This window comes from Monodelphis domestica, chromosome 4 (genome assembly GCF_027887165.1).
Source record: "Monodelphis domestica isolate mMonDom1 chromosome 4, mMonDom1.pri, whole genome shotgun sequence".
Lineage (NCBI taxonomy): Eukaryota > Metazoa > Chordata > Mammalia > Didelphimorphia > Didelphidae > Monodelphis > Monodelphis domestica.
The window spans coordinates 422,231,316-422,237,168 of record NC_077230.1 but is presented as its reverse complement, the minus strand read 5'-3'; the positions used below and the strand labels follow the sequence as shown (position 1 = coordinate 422,237,168).

General features: G+C 62.5%; 1 long non-coding RNA gene across 1 annotated transcript; it reads left to right on the top strand.

The window, feature by feature from the left end:
- The first annotated feature begins 1,803 nt into the window (after positions 1-1,803).
- LOC103092916 (uncharacterized) lies at positions 1,804-5,853 on the top strand. Its single transcript, XR_008911637.1, has 6 exons — positions 1,804-2,073; positions 3,743-3,870; positions 4,246-4,473; positions 5,125-5,195; positions 5,322-5,418; positions 5,728-5,853. It is a non-coding gene; the product is annotated as an uncharacterized LOC103092916 (long non-coding RNA).

Sequence of the window (5,853 nt, the reverse complement as noted above, 5' to 3'; positions counted from 1 at the left end):
CCAGCCCAGGCCATTAATCAGACTGGGAGAACCCAGCCCAGGACACTGGTCAGACTGGGAGAACCCAGTCCAGGCCATTGGTCAGACTGGGAGAACCCAGCCCAGGACACTGGTCAGACTGGGAGAACCCAGTCCAGGCCATTGGTCAGACTGGGAGAACCCAGTCCAGGCCATTGGTCAGACTGGGAGAACCCAGTCCAGGCCATTGGTCAGACTGGGAGAACCCAGCCCAGGGCACTGGTCAGACTGGGAGAACCCAGCCCAGGGCACTGGTCAGACTGGGAGAACCCAGCCCAGGCCATTAGTCAGACTGGGAGAACCCAGTTCAGGGCACTGGTCAGACTAGGAGAACGCAGCCCAGGGCACTGGTCAGACTAGAAGAACCCAGCCCAGGGCACTGGTCAGACTGGGAGAACCCAGTCCAGGCCATTGGTCAGACTGGGAGAACCCAGCCCAGGGCACCGGTTAGACTAGGAGAACCCAGCCCAGGGCACTGGTCAGACTGGGAGAACCCAGCCCAGGCCATTAGTCAGACTGGGAGAACCCAGTTCAGGGCACTGGTCAGACTGGGAGAACCCAGTCCAGGACATTGGTCAGACTGGGAGAACCCAGTCCAGGCCATTGGTCAGACTGGGAGAACCCAGCCCAGGGCACTGGTCAGACTGGGAGAACCCAGTCCAGGGCACTGGTCAGACTGGGAGAACCCAGTCCAGGCCATTGGTCAGACTGGGAGAACCCAGCCCAGGGCACTGGTCAGACTGGGAGAACCCAGCCCAGGGCACTGGTCAGACTGGGAGAACCCAGTCCAGGCCATTAGTCAGACTGGGAGAACCCAGCCCAGGACACTGGTCAGACTGGGAGAACCCAGTCCAGGCCATTGGTCAGACTGGGAGAACCCAGCCCAGGGCACTGGTCAGACTAGGAGAACCCAGCCCAGGGCACTGGTCAGACTGGGAGAACCCAGCCCAGGACACTGGTCAGACTGGGAGAACCCAGCCCAGGCCATTGGTCAGACTGGGAGAACCCAGCCCAGGGCACTGGTCAGACTGGGAGAACCCAGCCCAGGGCACTGGTCAGACTGGGAGAACCCAGTCCAGGCCATTAGTCAGACTGGGAGAACCCAGCCCAGGACACTGGTCAGACTGGGAGAACCCAGTCCAGGCCATTGGTCAGACTGGGAGAACCCAGCCCAGGGCACTGGTCAGACTAGGAGAACCCAGCCCAGGGCACTGGTCAGACTGGGAGAACCCAGCCCAGGACACTGGTCAGACTGGGAGAACCCAGTCCAGGCCATTGGTCAGACTGGGAGAACCCAGCCCAGGGCACTGGTCAGACTGGGAGAACCCAGCCTAGGCTTCTGGTCAGACTGACAGCAACCAGTCAGACCGGGAAAGCCTCTCCTAGGTCACTGGTCAGACTAGATGACTGGGCAGATTAGGGGCAACCAGTGAGCCGGAGAAGACATACTAGGCCACTGGTGAGCCTGGGAAAGCCCAGGCCAGGGCACTGGTTAGACTGGAGACAACTAGCCAGGATGGAAGAGCCCATCTTAGGTCACTGGTCAGATGGGGGCAACCAGGCATACAGGGAGAGCCCAGCTCAGGGCGCTGGTCAGACTGGGAGAGCAGGGCCCAGCCCAAGGCAGGTCACTGGCCAGCCTGGAAGTGACCAGTCGCGCTGGGTCCCCTCAGGCCGCGGTGGGAGCAGGAACGAGATCGGGATCGAGGCTGCCTGCGGGCGGGCGGCAGTGGGAGGTCCTGGCTGCGAGCCCGGGACGGGGGGAGGCCTCTGGGGGCCCGGGGGAAGCGGGGCAGGCTAGGGGCGGGGCCTGGGGCGGGGCCTCCCGCTCCGACTCTCGCCGCTCCGTCCATCCCCAGCGAGAGAAAGACAGAGAGAGTCGGAGGAGCCCGCGGTGCCTCGGCCCAGACGTCGCCTCTCTAGCAGCCCGCGGCATCATGGAGCCTCCGGGCCCTGGCTGGGCCTCGCGCCCGCGCCCCCTCCCCGGCCCCGGCCGGGCCCCGAGCCTCCTGCTCCAGGCGCTGCTACTGCCGCTGCTGCTCGGGGGAGCCCCAGGTAAGGACGCAGTGCAGGGGGCGTGGGGCGCGATCGGCGCGGGGGAGTGCCCCGGGGAGCGCTCCGGAGCACTTCGGGAGAACTCGGCCAGAGGGAGGACTGCTGGGGAGCGATCTTGGGGGCGGACCGCGCCGGCAGGTGCCGCCTGGGGGCGGAGAGCGCTGCCCCCGGCCACCCGCACCCGGACCGGGAAAAGTTGGAGCGCCCGAACTGGGGCCTCCGAGGGGCGGTAGGGGCAGACTCTCGCGGCCCCGGGTCCGAGAGAAGGGCTAAGATGGAGACAGCGGACGGGAAAGCGTAGCCGGAGGCCGAGAGAAAGCCGCTGGGGGCGTGGTGGAGCCCCAGCAGCGCGGGGCGGGGTGGGGGTGGGGGCAGAGACGGAGAGAGACGCGGAGGGGACGAGACTGAGAGACGCGAGAGAGAGACACGGCAGCCGGGGCAGCCCCAGCAGCGGCTGGGGGTTGGGGGGGCGGGTGAGGCAGATACCAGGCATGGCAAGACCAAGAGACAGGTGGAGGCAGTGCAAAGACACAGAGATAGGGGGACACGGGGAACCCCAGAGCCGGGGACCCCAGAGCCCGCCAGCCCCCGAGTCTGCTCCGAATGCTCCTGAGCCCCTGGTACCCTATGCCCAGCGGCCAGCCTCCCAGGAGCGCTCAGTCGGGCAGGCCCTCTGCTCCTTGCCCTGCCAGTCATCACTCAGCAACTCCTAAGCCCCTGGGGCTGGGTGGGGCCTGGCAGGGAGCTGGAGGAGGAGGACTATTGGAGATGCCCACCCTGAGGGCCTGTTTCTCTCCGGGTACCTGGTCTGGCCCCTCCTCCAGACCCTGAGGAAGTGTTCTGGGGAATTGTCCCTCTGCTCTGGGACTCTGAGCTCTCATCCCCTCAGAACACCCGATTCTGCTCCTCAGCCGCCTCCCAGAGGGCAGGGACCCAGGCACTCTCATCCCCCTAGGACTGGGCACCTGAGCCCTGCCATCCCCCATCCCTCAGGGGACCAGACATCGGGGCCCCGGGGTGTCCCCCCAGCCCTGTCAGGACCTCCTTTTCCTTTCTCATGACTCATTCCCTCCCCACCCCTTCCCTCCCTGAGGGGTGAAAAAAGAGGATTTGGGGGGGGGGGGGGAGGAAGGGGTTGTGCCTGGCTGAGGCAGGTCTGGGCTGGCCCCACCCCTCCTACATTCCTGAAACCTGCCCAGCCCTGTCCCCCCCTCATCCACCTCCTCCTCCCTGCTCCCAGGAGGCCAGGAATGGGGGGCTGCCTGCTATCTCCCCAGGGACCCCGGGACCCCACAGAGACTTAGAGAGATCTGAGAGACAGAGATAGCAGAGTCTAAGAGAGCCATCCGAGGGGGCCCAGGGACCAAGAGACACACCCAGAGCCTGAGGGACACCAGGCCCAAACCCCAATAGCCAGAGATACAAAGAGATCAAAAGAGAAGGAGAGCCCAATAAATGGGAGAGGAGTCTCCCCTCCCCCCCCATTCACCACCGCTTAACTCTGCTCCTCCCTTTAGTCTGAGAGGGATGGAGAGCTCATTCCCCTTCAGCACCAGAGGCAGGGCTGGGAGTTCTGGATACCTGGGTTCCTGAGGGCTTGGGAGCCCTGCGACCCTGCCTGGTGGAGAGTCTAGGATGGGATCTGCAGACGTGTCCCCCTCCCCACCAGGTGCCCAGGCTGTGCCCCAGGTATCAGCCCCCCACTTGGTGGAAGTCTTGAAAGGGGAGCCAGTGACCCTGAACTGTGCCCTCTTCAGGTCCGGAAGCAAAGAAAAAGTGGTGCTGGAGTGGTTTAATGTAAGTGAGGGAGGGCTGCAGGGAGATCTCTCCACTGAGATGGAGATGATTGAGGGCTGGGGGAGAGGAAGGAAGGGATGTGAACCAGAGACAGAATCAGGCAGATGAGACCGTGGGAGGGGGAATGGAGAGACAGCAATCTGGACCCCCAGAAGTGGAGGGCCAAAGAAGGGGGGGTAGAAAACAGAGAGGAGGAGCCAGAAAGCCAGGGGACAGAGACCCAGAGACACAAGCCAAGCAAGAGGGAGACGGAGAAAGAGAGGAACGCAGATGGAGAATGGCCAAGGCAAGCCTGGAAGAGAGCCAGACTTGTCGTCAGTTCTGCGGGGTGCTCCAGTTACCCCAAAGCCTTCTTTCCTGGCCGTCCCCCCACAGATAAGCCGCTCAGGAGCCTCCACCTTGCTGGCTCTTGCTGAGGGACGAATGGGATCTCTGAAGAAGACTGAGGACACAGTGCCAGGCCGAAACACTCGCTTTCAACTGCTTCCCAACGGGAACCTTCAGCTGGCCTCTGCTGAGGCGGGGGATGAGCAGGACTATATGTGCAGATTCAGTACTGGACAGCAGACAGGGTAGAGGCCACCATCCGACTCCGAGTCTTTGGTCAGTCCCTGAAGGCTTCCTGGAAGAGAGGGAAGGGGAGGGGGTGGCTGACTAGGGATCAGTGCAGATATACTAGGAGAGATGGGCAAATAAACAGCCAGGGGGGGGGGGGGAGAAAGAGAGGGAGAGAGAGAGAGGGAGAGAGAGAGAGAGATGAGGAGAGGGAGGGAGAGAGAGGGAAGGAGGGAGAGGGAAGGAGGGAGAGAGGGAAGAAGGAAGGGAGAGAGGGAGGGAGAAAAAGGGAAGGAGGGAGGGAGAAAAAGGGAAGGAGGGAGGGAGAGGGGGGTGAGAGAGGGAGAGGGGGAGAGAGAGGGAGAGAGAGGGAGGGAGGGAGAGAGAGGGAAGGAGGGAGAGAGGGGAGAGAGAGGGAAGAAGGGAGGGAGAGAGGGAAGGAGGGAGGGAGAGGGGGAGAGAGAGAGGGAAGAAGGGAGGGAGAGGGGGAGAGAGAGGGAGGGAGAGAAAGGGAAGGAGGGAGGGAGAGGCCAGAGAAAAGAAGAGACAGCTAAGAGAAAAAAAGGAGGGGTGGGAAGGAAAGACAAAGGCAGATGGAAGAGAGATGAGGGATGAGGGAGGCATAGTGCTAAGGGGATGGTGGTTAGAAGAAGGGAGCATTTCCCCTGACAGGACCCACCTCCTCTCTGTCCTTTGCAGTGGCCCCTGAGCCCCCTGAGGTCATACCCAACAAGGGAACAATTTCAGTGATTGACGCCATAGCCCAAGAGGTAGGGAAAACCTGCTGGAGGCCTGGAACTCCTGGGGCCCTGAGGGAGAGGGGCTCTGATGGGACAGAAGCAGGGGGGGACAGACACTCAGGTCTCACAAAGCTGATGGCCAGCCTCCTCCCCCAGATAGCCACCTGTACCAGTCGAAATGCCAACCCTGCCCCCAACATCACTTGGTACCGGAATGGGGAGGTTCTGGAGGTTCCCACAGAGCTGAACAGGGGTGAGCTTTGGGACTCCCAGGGTGGGGATGGGGGTGCAGGTGGATAGGCTGGGAGGAAGGGAGGGACTTTTTCGAGCCCAAGGGATCCTTAACCCTGATAGAATTTAGAACAAGACCTCAGGGGTCTCCTAATACAGCCCAGGCATCTTAGGAGAGAGGAAACAGACGTTCAGAGATTCCCTACAGGTGGGAACTTGGGAAAGCGGCAGAGACCCCTGTTTTGCCCACCCTGCCAGCTGTAGAGATGCCTTATAATGGGGGAGGTCAGGCCAGGGTCTGACCGAACCCCCATGGTCCTGTTGTCCCCAGAGCTATATGCCGTGAGCCGCACTGTCCGAGAAGCCTCCGGCCTCCACTCCCTCACCAGCATCCTCTACTTTCGGCCCAAGAAGGCTGATCGCGATGTCGCCTTTCACTGCAGGGTCAACTACCACC